Raw genomic sequence first — 16,979 nt, 5'->3', positions numbered from 1 at the left:
CCAATGGCAGTTTTTATGGAACTAGAACAAATCATCTTAAAATTTGTATGGAGACACAAAAGACCCCGAATAGCCAAAGCAGTCTTGAGGGAAAAAAACGGAGCTGGAGGAATCAGACTCCCTGACTTCAGACTATACTACAAAGCTACAGTAATCAAGACAATATGGTACTGGCACAAAAACAGAAACATAGATCAATGGAACAAGATAGAAAGCCCAGAGATAAACCCACGTACCTATGGTCAACTAATCTATGACAAAGGAGGCAAAGATATACAATGGAGAAAAGACAGTCTCTTCAATAAGTGGTGCTGGGAAAACTGGACAGCTACATGTAAAAGAATGAAATTAGAATACTCCCTAACACCATACTCAAAAATAAACTCAAAATGGATTAGAGACCTAAATGTAAAACTGGACACTATAAAACTCTTAGAGGAAAACATAGGAAGAACACTCTTTGACATAAATCACAGCAAGATCTTTTTTGATCCACCTCCTAGAGTAATGGAAATAAAAACAAAAATAAACAAATGGGACCTAATGAAACTTCAAAGCTTTTGCACAGCAAAGGAAACCATAAACAAGACGAAAAGACAACCCTCAGAATGGGAGAAAATATTTGCAAACGAATCAACGGACAAAAGATTAATCTCTAAAATATATAAACAGCTCATTCAGCTCAATATTAAAGAAACAAACACCCCAATCCAAAAGTGGGCAGAAGACCTAAATAGACATTTCTCCAAAGAAGACATACAGACGGCCATGAAGCACATGAAAAGATGCTCAACATCACTAATTATCAGAGAAATGCAAATCAAAACTACAATGAGGTATCACCTCACACCAGTTAGAATGGGCATCATCAGAAAATCTACAAACAACAAATGCTGGTGAGGGTGTGGAGAAAAGGGAACTCTCTTGCACTGTTGGTGGGAATGTAAATTGATACAGCCACTATGGAGAACAATATGGAGGTTCCTTAAAAAACTAAAAATAGAATTACCATATGACCCAGCAATCCCACTACTGGGCATATACCCAGAGAAAACCGTAATTCAAAAAGACACATGCACCTGAATGTTCATTGCAGCACTATTTACAATAGCCAGGTCATGGAAGCAACCTAAATGCCCATCGACAGACGAATGGATAAAGAAGATGTGGTACATATATACAATGGACTATTACTCAGCCATAAAAAGGAATGAAATTGAGTCATTTGTTGAGACGTGGATGGATCTAGAGACTGTCATACAGAGTGAAGTAAGTCAGAAAGAGAAAAACAAATATCGTATATTAACGCATGTATGTGGAACCTAGAAAAATGGTACAGATGAGCCAGTTTGCAGGGCAGAGGTTGAGACACAGATGTAGAGAACGGACATATGGACATCAAGGGGGGAAAACTGCGGTGGGGTGGGGATGGTGTTGTGCTGAATTGGGCGATTGGGATTGACATGTATACACTGATGTGTATAAAATTGATGCCTAATAAGAACCTGCAATATAAAAAAACAAACAAACAAAACAACTAATACTAAACTTTCATTGGGTTATTTATATGGAAATATGTTAATATAAGTGTTAAAAAAAAATGCAACACGTGGGGGAAAAAAAAGAATCTCACACGCTCTGAGATGCAGAGCAGATGCAGTAATTTGAAAGGAACCTGGGTCAGATGAACTTGCTGCTATTGGAGAGTCTCACAGAGAGTAAGGAGGCAATTGGGACTCACCTGGGGTCAAAGATGCTGGCAGCTACCATTGTGGGAAGCTCATCCTACATCAGGACACTGGTGGTGGCAAGAGCCATTTTGGAATCCACCCTCTAGCTTATTAGCACTGAATCCTGGTCCCATGCACCAGCTGGTCAACACAAGTCCTGGGACACCTCCAAACCAAGCAGCTAGTTGGGGAGAGACACAGCCGCACCAACAAGCAGGCCAGCTGCCTTAGGACCCCCTGAGTCCCAGCTGCCCCGGACCTGGTCCCACCCACCAGAGGGCCCTGGACCTGGCAGCACGTACCAGTGGGCCAGAACCCAGGCATCGCAACTAGCCATCTGACACAGCCCTGCCCACCTGCAGTCCAACACCAGCTCCAGGAGCCCTGTGCCCCACAGCCAGAGACCCCAGGACCCTGCTTCACTTATCAGTGTGCCAGCACTAGGCCTGGGACCTGGCCTCCCCTCCCAGGGGGTGGGTACCAGTTCTGGGACCCCTGTGGTCCCACAGACAGACATGTCAGGACTCAGCCCAACCACCAGCAGGCCACAGTCAGCCGCAGGACTCCCTAGGACTCAGTCCCACCAACCAGCCCTGGGACAACTGCAGCCCTGCAGCTAGCCATGTCAAGACCCAGTGCCCCCACCAGCAGGCTGGCACCACCCTGGGATTCCATGGACCCCCACCTCACCCACCAGTAGGCTGACATCAGTTCAAGGACACCCTGGGCTCCTCAGACAGCTGCCCCAGGATCTGGCCCTTCCCACCAGCAGGCCAACATTAGCTCTAGGACTCCTGGCCCTGCAGCCAGCTGCCTTGTGACCTGGCCTTGCCCACCAGCGGGCTGGCACCAGGCATGGGACTCCCTCGGCCATGCAGATAGCCATGCCAGGATGTGGCCTTGCCCATGAGTGGCCTGCAGCCTCTGCACAAGGCAGGGCCTGGCAACCAAACAGGCTGGGGACCAGCTATGCCTACCACACCACCCACAGTAGTCAGCTCACCACAACAGAAGGATACATGCAGCCCACATAGAGGGCACCCCTAGAGCACAGAGATCTGGTTACCAAAGGGAGCATGCTTCTGGGCCCCACGGGACATCTCCTACATAAGGCCACCTCTCCAAAACTGGGAAATGTAACCAACCTACCAAATACATAAAAATAAAATTAGGCAAAATGAGGTGACAGAGGAATATGTTTCAAATGAAGGAACAAGATAAAACTCCAGAAGAAGAACTAACTAAAGTTGAAGTAAACAATCTACCCCCAAAAGAGTTCAAGGTAATGATCATAAAGATGCTCAAAGAACTCAGGAGAAGAATGGATAAACACAGTAAGAAGTTAAAAGTTTCTAACAAAGAGTTAGATAATATAAAAAAGAACCAAACAGAGCTGAAGAATATAATAACTGAAATTTTAAAAATACACTAGAAGGAATCAGCAGTAGATTCAGATGAAACAGAGGAATGGATCAGCGACCTGGAAGGCAGAATAGTGGAAGTCACTCAAGCTGAACAGAAAAAAGAAAAAAGAATTTTAAAAAATGAGGACAGTTTAAGAAACCTCTGGGAGAACATCAAGCATACTAACATTCACATTTTAGGGGTCCCAGAAGGAGAACAGAGGGAGAAAGCAGTAGAGAACATATTTGAAGACATAATAGCTCAAAAATTCTCTAACCTAGGAAAGGTAACAGATATCCAGGTCCAGGAAGCACCAAGAGTCCCAAAGAGGATCCACCTAAAGAGGACCACACCAAGACACGTTGTAATTAAAATGGCAAAAATGCAAAATAAAGAGAGCATGTTAAAAACAGCAAGGGTTGGACTTCTCTGGTAGTGCAGTGGTTAAGAATCCGCCTGCCAATGCAGGGGACAAAGGTTCAAACTCTGACCTGGGAAGATCCCACATGCCATGGAGCAACTAAACCTGTGCACCACAGCTACTGAGCCTGCACTCTAGAGCCCGTGTGCCGCAACTACTGAGCCCGCGAGCCACAACTATTGAAGCCCACGTGCCTAGAGCCAGTGTTCCGCAACAAGAGAAGCCACCACAGTGAGAAGCCCGCACACCACAACGGAGTAGCCCCCGCTTGCCACAACTAGAGAAAGCCCGCGTGCAGCAACGAAGACCCGGTGCAGCCAAAAATAAATAAATAAAATAAATAAATTTAAAAACAGCAAGGGAAAAGCAAGAAGCTATGCATGAGAAAACTCCCATATAGCTATCAGCTGACTTTCCAGCAAAAACTCGGCAGGCCAGAAAGGAGTGGCATAATATATTTAAAGTGATGAAAGGGAAAAATCTACAACCAAGAATACTCTACCTAGCAAGGTTATCATTCAGATTTGAAGGAGAGATGAAAAGTTTTACAAACAAGCAAAAGCTAAAAGAGTTCAACACCACAAATCTGGCTTTACGAGAAATGTTAAAGAGACTTCTCTAAGCAGAAAATAAAAGGCCACAACTAGAATATGAAAATTAGGAAAGGAAAAATCTCACTGGTAAAGGCAAATATACAGTAAAGGTAGTAGATCAGCCATGTATAAAGCTAGAAGGAAGGTAAAAAGACAAAAGTAGTAAAATCATCTATATCCACAATAAATAGTTAAGAGTTACAAAAAACAAAAAGGTGTAAAATATAATGTCAAAAACAGTAGAGAAGAGTTAATACCTATCTTTCTCAAGGTATTCCAAAAACTTGCAGAGGAAGAAATACTTCCAAACTCATTCTACGAGTACAGCATCACCCTGATACCAAAACCAGACAGAGATAACACAAAAAAAGAAAATTATAGGCCAATATCACTGATGAACATAAATGTAAAAACCCTCAATAAAATATTAGCAAACTGAATTCAACAATACTTAAAAGAATCATATACTGTGATCAAGTGGGATTTATCCCAGGGTTGCAAGGATGGATCAATATCTGCAAATCAATCAGTGTGATATACCACATTAACAAATTGAAGAATAAAAAGTATATGATCATCTCAATAGATCTGGAAAAAGCATTTGACAAAATTCAACATCCATTTATGATAAAAACTCTCAACAAAGTGGGAATATACTTCAACATAATAAAGGCCATGTATGGCAAACCCTCAGCTGACATCATACTTAATGGTGAAAAGCTGAAAGCATTTCCTCTAAGACCAGGAACAAGACAAGGATGCCTACTCTCACCACTTTTATTCAACGTAGTTTTGGAAGTCCTAGCCACAACAATCAGACAAGAAAAATAAAAGGAATCCAAATTGGAAAGGAAGACGTAAAACTGTCACTGTTTGAAAAGATACTACACATAGAAAATTCCAAAGATGCCATCAAAAACTGCTGGAACTCCTCAAGGAATTTGGTAAAGTTTCAGGATACAAAATCAATATACAGAAATTTGTTGTATTTCTATATACTAACAATGAACTATCAGAAAGAGAAATTAAGAAAACAATCCCATTTACAATCACATCAAAAAGAATAAAATACCTAGGAATAAATCTATCTAAGGAGGTAAAAGACCTGTACTCAGAAAACTATAAGAAGCTGATGAAGAAAACTGAAGATGACACAAACAGATGGGAAGATATACTGCAGAACTAGAACAAATAATTCTAAAATTTGTACAGAAACACAAAAGACTCCGAATAGCCAAAACAACCTTGAGGAAGAAAAAGCTGGAGACATTATGCTTCCTGATTTCAAAATATACTATAAAGCCCCAGTAATCATAACAGTATGGTACTGGGACAAAAACAAACACACAGATCAATGGAACAGAACAGTAGGCCCAGAAATGAACCCACACTTATATGGGCAATTAATCTACAACAAAGGAGCAAGAATGTACAATGGAGAAAAGACAACCTCTCTAATAAACAGTGTTGGGAAAACTGGAGAGCTACATGCAAAAGAATCAATCTGGAATGCTTTCTCACACCACACACAAAAATTAACTCAAAATGGATTAGAGACTTAAATGTAAGACCTGAAACCATAAAACTTCTAGAAGGAAACATAAGCAGTATGATCTTTGACATTGGTCTTAGCAATATGTTTTGGATATACCTTCTCAGGCAAGGGAAACAGAAGCAAAATAAACAAATGGGACTACATCAAACTAAAAAGCTTTCACACAGCGAAGGAAACTGTCAACAGAAGAGAAAGGCTGCCTACTGAATGGGAGAAGATATTTGCAAATGATATATTTGATAAAGGGTTAATATCCAAAATATACAAAGAACTCATACAGCTCCACATCAAAAAAATGGGCAGAGTACATGAATAAACATTTTTCCAAAGAAGACATATGGATGGTGAACAGACACATGAAAAGATGCTCAACATCACTCACCAACAGGGAAATGCAAATCAAAACCACAAATATCACCTCACACCTGCCAGAATGGCTATTATCAAAAAGACAACAAATAACAAGTGTTGGCAAGGATGTGGAGAAAGGGGAATCCTTGTCCACTGTTGGTGGGAATGTAAATTGGTGTAGCCACTATGAAAATCAGTAAGGATATCCCTCAAAATATTAAAAATAGAACTACCATATGAGCCAGCAATTCCATGTCTGGGTATTTACTCAGAAAAAACAAAAACACTAATTCAAAAAGACACATGCACCCCAGTATTCATAGCAACATTATTTACAATAGCCAAGATATGGAAGCAAACTAAGTGCCTGCCAACTGATGAATGGATAAAAAATGTGATATAAGTATATATATATATATATACACACACACACATATATATATATACAGTGGAATATTACTCAGCCATAAAAAGGAAGCCTTGCCACTTGCGACAACATAGATGGACCTGGAGGATATTATGCTAAGTGAAATAAGTCAGACAGGGAAAGACAGATACTGTATGATTTCACTTATATGTGGGATCTAAAAAACAAAACAAATGGATGAACAAACATAACTAAATAGAAACAAACTCACAGATATAGAGAACAAACAGGTGGTTGCCAGAGAGGAGGGCAGTGGAAGGAGGAGAGAAATAGGTGAGAGAGATTGAGGGGTACAAACTTCCAGTTATAAAATAAATAAAATGTACGGGTATGAAATGTACAGAGTGGGGAATACAGTGAATAATTATGTAATATTTTTGTATGGTGATAGATGGTAACTAGACATATCATGTTGATAATTTTGAAATGTATAGAAATGTCGAATCACTATGTTGTATGCCAGGAACTAATATAGTGTTATAGGTCAATTATACTTCTAAAACAAACAAGCAAACAAACAAACTTACAGGAAAAAATATCAGATTTGTGTTTACCAGAGGTTGGAGGGATAGGAGGAGGCACAACTGGATGAAGGCAGTCAAAAGATACAAACATCCAGTTACAAAATAAATAAGTACTAAGGCTGTAATGTACAACATGGTAAATACAATTAACACTGCTGTACATTTACATGTAAGTTGCTAAGAGAGTAAATCTTAAGAGTTCTCATCACAGGGAAAACATTTTTTTTCTATTTCTTTAATTTTGTATCTCTATGATATGATGGATGTTCACTAAACTTATTGCAGTAATCATTTCGTGATGTATGTAAGTCAAATCATTTTGCTGTACACCTTAAACTTATACAGTGCTGTATGTCAATTATGTCTCAATAAAGCTTGAAGGAAAAAAAATAATCCTGTAGATCAATTGAGGTGATTAGTGAAACAATGAGTATATGATCAAGAAACATGAAAAATATCAACACAGATACTGCACAGTATGTGAGGAGATGTGCTAATGTAAACATTTTGCCAGGTGTGATAAAGACAAGGTGATTTTGCACCAAAAGTTGTCTTTCAAATATGCATTGGTAAGTGGATCACTATACTACTGCAATGATAAACCCAAGCAATATTTTAAAGAATACTACAGAATTAACCACTATATGACATACTAAGAGCCATAATAATATATGAACAAATTTTGCCAACAGATTAGTTATTCTGCTATCTGATAAAAACTAAAAAGCAGTGGAAAAAATGCCTTGCTATTAAAAACACCAGAGAAATTTATCTGGGGGTGGGGGGTGTGCAGTATGTGTCACTAGCAGAGGAGCTGAAAGCAAATGTGTAAACTCAAAACCATCAAAGTAAAGCTGCTTATCCTCCTAGCAACTGGCATGACTTCATATACATGCAATCTTACTTGGACATCTTATCACATAGAAATGCTTTGATGTCAGTTTAGAATCAAGGACTTCTATATGCTTCTTAAATAACCAGAGGTTTCTATCTCCATGAACTGTTTTAAAGTTTTTTTGTTAAAATAAGTTAAGACAAGATTGATTTTTAAAATGATCACATCTAGGGACTTCCCTGGTGGCACAGGGGTTAAGAATCTGCCTGCCAATGTAGGGGACACAGGTTCAAGCCCTGCTCCGGGAAGACCCCACATGCCGTGGAGCAACTAAGCCCATGTGCCACAACTACTGAGCCTGCGCTCTACAGCCCGCGAGCCACAACTACTGAGCCTGCGTGCTGCAACTACTGAAGCCCGTGCACCTAGAGCCCGTGCTCCACAACAAGAGAAGCCACTGCAATAAGGAGCCCACGCACCGCAACGAAGAGCAGCCCCCGCTCGCCGCAACTAGAGAAAGCCCGCACGCAGCAACGAAGACCCAACACAGCCAAAAATAAATAAATAAAATTATAAAAAAAATCACATCTAGCGTTTGTAAAGTGTATTAACTGTGTGAAGAATATATATGTGTGTGCATATATATATATATGTATATCTTCTCATTTAAACTTAAAACTTAGGTTGGATTTTTAAGGATTTTAGAAACTTTCAAACCTATAAAATTCTGTTATTCCAAAGTAGTTCAGGAGTTTTATAGCAATTTAGTCATGGAAATACTTACATTATAAACATTCCAATTAACTTTGGTACTTTTTCTCCATAATAACAAGAAATTATAGGATTTGTAGAGACCTACAGTTTAGGCAGCTGCTACCAACAGTGAGTGGTATTTAAGCTATGGACTTGATTCAAACAGCAACTGAGATTCCATCTCTCTCTCAGACCACACTATGTGGATAGAATGCTAGAATTTTAGAATTTTATACCTGGAAGGGACATGAGAGATTTTTTAGTACAATCCTCTCATTTTACAAGTAAGAAAACTGAGGACCAGAGAAGCTTAATGATAAATCATTTGACATATATTTAGATACCACAAAACAACTAGATTAAAAACAGTTCCAGAGTAGGAAAACCAGAGCCAACTCAAATATGTTACAACCTTCAGCTGATTATATACCTCTCTCCTTGTTGTTTTAATCTGAAAGATAAATAATTTTTATTATCTGTAAACTTCTAGTTGTCTGAAGTGCACAGGGAACCCTGAGCAGAAGAAATCCCTGTGTTTGGCCTGGCTACCACATAGGAGTATCAGTGGGTCCAGGGAGGATGGGCTGCCTAAAAGTTCCACTAAGTTTTTAGGGCTTTCAACCCTCACTGGCATTCAGCTGCTGGTAAAAAGAAATGTTTATATACAGTTTACTGTGTACTAACCATAGTACTTTATGTATATCAACCCACAATAATTCTACGAGGCAAGTATTAGTATCATTCCCATTTTATAGATGAGGAAACTGAGGTACAAAAAGGTTAAATAACGTGTCCAATGTTAACTAGGCAGTAGTAAATTGTAGAGCTGAGATTAGCAACTGTTAGTCTGGCTCTAGCCATTCTGTTGTTACCTCAGAAAAATAGCATCCTTTCTAAGGGCTTTATATCTATTGACTTGTTTAACCTGCATAATAATCCTATAAATACCTAATATTATTAGCTCCATTTCATAGGTGTGAAAGCTGAGGGACAGGTTAGGTAATTTGCCCAAGGTAACACAGCTAGTAAGTTTCAGAGCCAGAATTTGAATTCAAGCAAACTGCCTATGGATAATGCCCTTAACCACTGGTTAAGCAAACAGTTTTGTTTTGCTTATTGTCAAAATTTATTCATATTAAAATTTAAAAATATATTTAATCTGAGAAATGTGAAGCAATAAATAACATGTAAAATATGTTACTTAAGTGTATTACTGATATACTTTTGTTTTGAGAATATACTAATGAAATATACTGTTATACTGTTTAAATGGCAATGTGTTTGCTGCAAGAAATCCTTGTAGGAATTGCTGGAGTTTTATTTATATTACTGCAAAAACTGATGCTAGTTCAATCATTTTCATATGAAGATATATGACAACAGATTGAAGTTTCTCCTTAAACATCTGTCTCCAAGATTATGTCTCAGGGAAATATTATTTTCACTAGTGAGAAATTTGACATTGCTGTTGTGTTTGTGCTATTGGCAGAAAGATTTGGGGCACTTAATAAAATTTTCAGATGTTACAGTAGACTTTTCTGGGTCAAACATGTTAATATAAAAATGTTTAAAATATATTTGACTTTACTAGGGGTTCTAAGTGTAGCTATAGTATTTATATTTTGTATTGGAAGTCTATCAAATTACTTAATATATGATTGAGGATGAAATCTTTACAACTGTGGAGTCTATTAACATGCTCCTTTTTATAATAAATACAACACCATTAACTTACTTGGTTATAGGATATGCACATGGAGTTGCTTTCCTTGCACTCCTCTCATATTAAAGATGCAGATGTGTGAGGGCACCCAACAGAGTTAGTGATGCAGTATGACTGCAGTTAACAAAGACTATTTCAGTTTTGAACCCTCTGATTGCTAGGAATATCAAACTTATGACCTTCTCAACAGCTAATCCCACCATACTACATTAAATATTCTCATAGACTGTAAATTTTGCCATTGAATTTCTGTAAGATCTATAAGGATAAATATAAAAAACTTATCCCAGGGGCATGTGTTAAAAACGTAAAACGGAGCTAATAAGAACTAGTAGAAATGAAACAGAATTAATAAGAAAATACAGAGATAAAAGTGGAGTTGGGAAAGAATAGGAAACCTAAGGAGAAGTGTGTCAAATAGAAAACTAAAATAAAAGAGAAAAACTTGGAAAAGAGCAATTGAAAAGGCAGTATCTGTAGAAAACAAAAGAAGGAAAACATACGGAAAAATGAACATAAAATAATGAGAATAGAAACCAAAACAAAATACTGAAGACCAGCAGATTAAAGAACACATTTTTAAAAACTTTTTATTTTATATTGGAGCATAGCCGATTAACAATGTTGTGATAGTTTCAGGTGCACAGCAAAGTGACTCAGCCATACATACACATGTATCCAATTCTCCCCCGAACTCCCTTTCCCATCCAGGCTGCCGCATAACATTGAGCAGAGTTCCCTGTGCTATACAGTAGGTTCTTGTTGGTTATCCATTTTAAATATAGCAATCTGTACATGTCGATTCTAGACTCCCTAACTATCCCTTCCCCCAATCCTTCCCCTCGGTAACCGTAAGTTCAAAGAAAACATTTTTAACAAAAAGATTTTTTTTTTTTTTTGGCTGCGCTGTGCAGCTTGCAGGATCTTGGTTCCCTGGCCAGGGATCTAACCCATGCCCCCTGCAAAGGAAGCGCGGAGTCCTAACCACTGGACTGCCAGAGAAGTCCCCAAGAAAAATTTTTAACAAGAAAAAATATCTATAAGAATGGTGATATTTAATACTCAAATAGCTGTGCATACAAAATATTCACTCTTATGTAGTAAGCAGATATCCTTTGCACCAAAGGGAAATCACAGTGCAGACCACTAGGGCTTTGGAGAAAATCCATGTTCCCTTTTTAGATAATTATTCTCCTTTTTAGGAAGAGCTCCAGTCTTGCTATTTAGCCCTGGGTAGAGACTGAATGCCTAACCATGGGACATCAAGTGACCATAATAACTGAGCTTCCTTTTATGAAATGAGTGCTATTTGGATCACCAAATGATAAGGCTGAGTGTGCTTGGCAGCAGTCTATCATCAAGTGGAAATTGTATATAAGATATTGGATTTGAGCAAAGATGGAAGACACAAGTAATTGCATGAAGAGTCCTTCAACAGTGACTCTTCTTCTCCTTCAATCTATATTTACAGACTTATGGGAGTTTCTTATAACTGGCTTATTGAGGAGGAAGGTGAAAAACCCAGGACTGGTTTACAAATGGTTCTTCATGATATACTGGCATCAAGCTGGATGGTTGTATCATTACAGTTCCAAGGAAGAGGTGGCCCTGGAGGGCAGTAGTGGAGGGAAATTCTCTTAAAGAGCATAATCGAGAGCAACACATTGGACTGTCCACCTTGTCTGGACTGAAACATGATCAAAAGTATGGATCTTCAGTGATTCGTGAGCACTTGCTAACATTTGGATTGGACTGTCAGGGACTTGGAGAGGACAAGGTTGCAAAATTGATACAAGAAGGTCTGGGGAAGAGGTATATGGATAGACCTCTCAGAACAGGCACAGGGTATATGAAGATATTTATGTTCCATGCAAATACTTACCAAAGGGCATCACTTGAAGAGGAGGCTTTCAATAATCAGGTGGACAAAATGATGCTCTCGTGATGTCTGTAAGCCACTGTCCCCAGCCACCCTAGTGCTTTCTCAGTGGACCCAGGTGCAAAGTGGCCATGTGGCTGAAATTGAGGCTCTGCATGGGCTCAGCAATATTATCTGCTCACCAAGGCTGACCTCGTAGTCTTGTTACATTGTCACTGCTGAGTGCCTAACTAATCAACAGCACAGACCAACACTGGGTCTTCTATCTGACGCCCTTCATTGGAAGGACAAACCAGCTACCTGCTGATTGGTTAATTATATTGGACTACTTCCCTCATGCAAGAGGACAGAGATCTTTTCACTGGAATATATATATATATATGATATAGATTTGCCCTCCCTGCCTATAATGCTTCTGCGGGCACCACTATCCATGGACTCACAAAATGCCTTATTCATTTTCATTCTATTCTGTACAACACTGCTTCTGATTAAGGGCCTGACCAGATAGAACAGTGGAGTGGATTACTCAAGATTCAGTCAGTTTAAAGACAACATCCAGAAAGAATGTGGTTTCACATCTTACATCATCCACATCTTACATCTTAAAATGCAATATATGCTTTGAATCAGAGCCCAGTGTGTGGTGCTGTCTCTCCCATAGCCAGGCTAAACACGGGAATAAAAAGATGAAAGTGGGAGTGGCTCTTCTCACTATTATACGTAAAAACCTGATTGCAAAACTTTTGCTTTCCATCCTCCTAACATCAAACTACTGATCTGGAGATCTTGATTCCTGGGTTAAGAATGCTTCCAAAAGGGGCCACAACGTGGTTCTTTTACTGGATTGGAAGATGAAACTGCCAGTTGGGCATTTAGTGCTCCTCATGCTACTGAGCCAGCAGACCAGCTTTTTTTGGATGGAGAGATTGATCCTGATTACAAAGGGAAAATTGGGTATCTGGTACACTGTGAGGGTAGGAAGGACATGTCTTCAACCCAGAATATTCTTGAGAGCACCTCTTAGTAGTTCAATGTCCAAAAGTAAAAGTTAATGCAAATTTCAGCAACCAAATCAAGGCAGGACCACTGAGCATTTAGGAATGAAATTTTGGGTCACCTTTTCAATCTGACTTCATCCTCAAATTCTTACAGATCCACAATTCTGTAATCTAAAAGCACTGAAAATTGAAAGCATTTTCACATTTTGCCTGATCTGTAATAATTTAGCAGTAAAACCTGAGTAGAACTGATGTGAAGTAACTTATAGACTTTATTTTTCCACTTAGTGTGAATATTTATGTGTTTTGCAGAAACATTAATGCATTTGATTATAGGTCACTGTTTCAGAACCCACGTGGAGTGTTAGGTAATTACACAGTTTTGGACCATACTGCCTTTTGAAAAATCCCAAATGTGTTACTTATGAAACATATCCAGCCTTTAAGGGTTTCAGATGAGGACTGTGAATCTGTATCAGTAGTGTTAAAAGAATGTGCTGGATATGTTAATTTAAAAAAATCTTTGCTGAACTTTTTCACTGGTGTAATGGGGTGAATTCTGTCCCCCAACCCAATTCATGTTGAAGCACTAACCCCTAGTACCCCAGAATGTGACTGTATTTGGAGACAGGGTCTTCAAAGAGGTAATTAAGATAAAATGAGGTCCTTAGGTTAGGCCCTACTCCAATATGACTGGTGTCCTTACAAGAAAATGAGGTTAGGACACACATACAGAGGAAAGACCAGATGAAGAAACAGAGAGAAGGCGGCCATCTGTAAGCCAAGGAGAGAGCCCTCAGAAGAAACCAACCCTGCTGACACCTTGATCTTGGACTTCCAGCCTCCAGAATTGTGAGAAAATAAATTGCTGTTGCTTAAGCCACCCAGTCTGTGGTATTCTGTTTTGGCACCCCAGAAGCTAATACAACTGGTAACATATAATTTTTATGACCAACAAAAATCAATAAAGGTATCTCAATTTTGTAAAAACAAAGCAAAACACCAACCGACTAAACAAAAACCAATCAACCTTTTAAAATGTGATTGGTTTTACAATTGTAATTTGCTATTGTTATACTTCATTTTGAGTTCTTTCAGGGAAGGTTTGTAGCTTATTTCTGCCTCATTTATACCATTTTTTCCCTCAAATTCCAGTTGATAAACAAGATGGTACTTCTCATTTCAGGTAATAGCTCCTGTTGCCTAATAACTACATACAAAACTTTAATACATAGTTTTTATTGCTGTTGTTATGCTTGCCTTGTTGATATAAACTCAGGACTAATCAGAACAGCCTGGGATCTCTGGGATCCAAGGTCAGTTTCTTGATATGACAGGTGCACTCAATCTTTTTTATCACCTCCACAGAGAACAGAATCCTGTGTGCAGGAGCCCATGCACTGTTTCAGTAACTTCTCCAGTCTCTACCATTCTTGGAAGCATAACAGAATGGAAATGAGTATTATTATATTGATGGCCCATGGATTTTTTTTTTTGTTTTTTTTTGGCTGTGCCATGTGGCTTGCGGAATCTTAGTTCCCCGACAAGGGATCGAACCCCGGGACCCTGCAGTGGAAGCGTGGAGTCCTAACCACTGGACCACTAAGGAATCCAGGGATTATTTTAATTTTTAAAAGGTATAGCATTAGAAAATTTCAAGAATTTATTGTTAAATGGTTAAAAACTATTGTTAAACTGTACCATTTTACAAGTTACCCTAGTGAATTGCATGTCTAAAGTATTGAACTCTGGTGATGTACTAAAAGGATACATGAATGGGTAAGAACCTGCACCATCTAGTGACAAGGATCTTTCTCTTCTCCGCCAGCCACTCTTCCAGACAGGTAAGAAACACTTTAGGAAAAAGGTGTGATTTTTGTGGCGAAGTAGGAGAAGTAGCTCCTGTATCTCTGTCTCCATGGAAGCCTAGTACAGGAAGGGGTTTTTCTAAGATAAGCACCAATAAATGAGAGGCAGTGGGTACAGTGCAAGGGCATATGCCTTGGTACTTCACAGAAAATGGGTTTCTGGTTCTTCTACAGGGACTACGTTGCAGAGTTGTAAAGTACAGTTTGGAGAGTTGTAAATTTCAGCAGTGATTGATTGATGATCCACTGCCCGGAATGTGCTTAACAGGCTGTAAATCCTGGTATGAAAAAAATACCTCACTGTAGAATTGTGACACAGGTAAATGTATTCATTCTGAGAATATTTACTGACTGCCTACTATGTGTCAGACTGTTCTAGGGGCTGGAGACACAGTGATGAAGACAATGAATAAAAGTTCCTGCCCTTCTTGAAGTTATGATTCAGAGGTGGAGCTTACTTTATAATGGTGGATGTTATATTCTAGCGAAATGGTGATTTGCACGTTGGGGATTTTTAGAGTGCTCCATTTGCTTTTCTTTTGATTTAAAAATACTTTGTTGGGCTTCCCTGGTGGCGCAGCGGTTGAGAGTCTGCCTGCTAATGCAGGGGACACGGGTTCGAGCCCTGGTCTGAGAAGATCCCACATGCCGCGGAGCAACTAGGCCCGTGAGCCACAATCGCTGAGCCTGCGCGTCTGGAGCCTGTGCTCCGCGGCAGGAGAGGCCGCGACAGTGAGAGGCCCGCGCACAGCGATGAAGAGTGGCCCCCGCTTGCCACAACTAGGGAGGGCCCTTGCACAGAAACGAAGACCCAACACTGCCATAAATAAAAAATAAATAAATAAACAAAAAAAAATGTTAAAAATAAGACACCCACTCATAATTAAAAAAAAAAAACCTTTGTTGCCATCACTTTTGCAAGTAGGCCAATTTTTGTTAATCTCCTTGATAATCCATCCAGTTGAGGAATTTAAATACATCACAATACCTTAGACTTGGAAGGGACATGAACTGAGATAATAGTTTTTTGTTTTTTTTTTCTGTTTTTTTAAAAGGCGGGGGGGGGGCGGAGGGGGGAAGCCTTTTAAAAATTTTATTTATTTATTTATTTATTTTTGGCTGTGTTGGGTCTTCGTTTCTGTGCGTGGGCTTTCTCTAGTTGCGGCAAGCGGGGGCCACTTTTCATCGCAGTGCGCGGGCCCCTCACTATCGCGGCCTCTCTTGTTGCGGAGCACAAGCTCCAGACGCGCAGGCTCAGTAGCTGTTGCTCACGGGCCCAGTTGCTCCGCGGCATGTGGGATCTTCCCAGATCAGGGCTCGAACCCGTGTCCCCTGCATTGGCAGGCATATTCTCAACCACTGCGCCACCAGGGAAGCCCCGAGATAATAATTTTAACTCCTTTATTTTACAGATGGAAAAAAGGAAGTGACTTACCTAAATTTACTATTACATTACTGAGAGATTGAAGACTAGGCCTTAGATCTCTGTAGGCTTTCCTCAATCATATTCCTCATGGTTTCTGGGTTTCTGGGTTTCTGAATTGAGGTCTGAGTCTTAAGAAGCGATGCTTGCAAAAAACAGATGGTGCGATGAGTTCAGAAACGGCTGTAGATTGCAAACCTGATTTGGTTAATCAGAAAGCAGGGCTTGAAAATAGAAACAGACTCACAGATATAAAAAACAAACTTGTTACCAAAGGCGAGAGGGAAGCAGGGAGAGACAAATTAGGGGTATGGGATTAATAGATACAAACTACTATGTATAAAGTAGATAAGCAACAAAGATATATTGTACAGCACAGGGAATTATAACCATTATCTTGTTATATTTATAATGGAGTATAATCTGTAAAAATACTGAATCACTATGATGTAACCGGAAACTAATACTGTAAATCAACTATATTTCAATAAA

At 39.4% G+C, this 16,979-nt stretch overlaps 1 protein-coding gene across 7 annotated transcripts in view; it reads right to left on the bottom strand.

Moving 5' to 3' along the window:
* Window positions 1-16,979, bottom strand: part of PPHLN1 (periphilin 1) — a 259,607-nt gene that overhangs the window by 241,674 nt on the left and 954 nt on the right. The window lies entirely within an intron of this gene.

Source organism: Balaenoptera borealis, assembly GCF_965194805.1.
Source record: "Balaenoptera borealis genome assembly, chromosome: 13".
Lineage (NCBI taxonomy): Eukaryota > Metazoa > Chordata > Mammalia > Artiodactyla > Balaenopteridae > Balaenoptera > Balaenoptera borealis.
The sequence above is the reverse complement of the archived record's forward strand: the minus strand, read 5'-3'. Positions and strand labels throughout refer to the sequence as shown.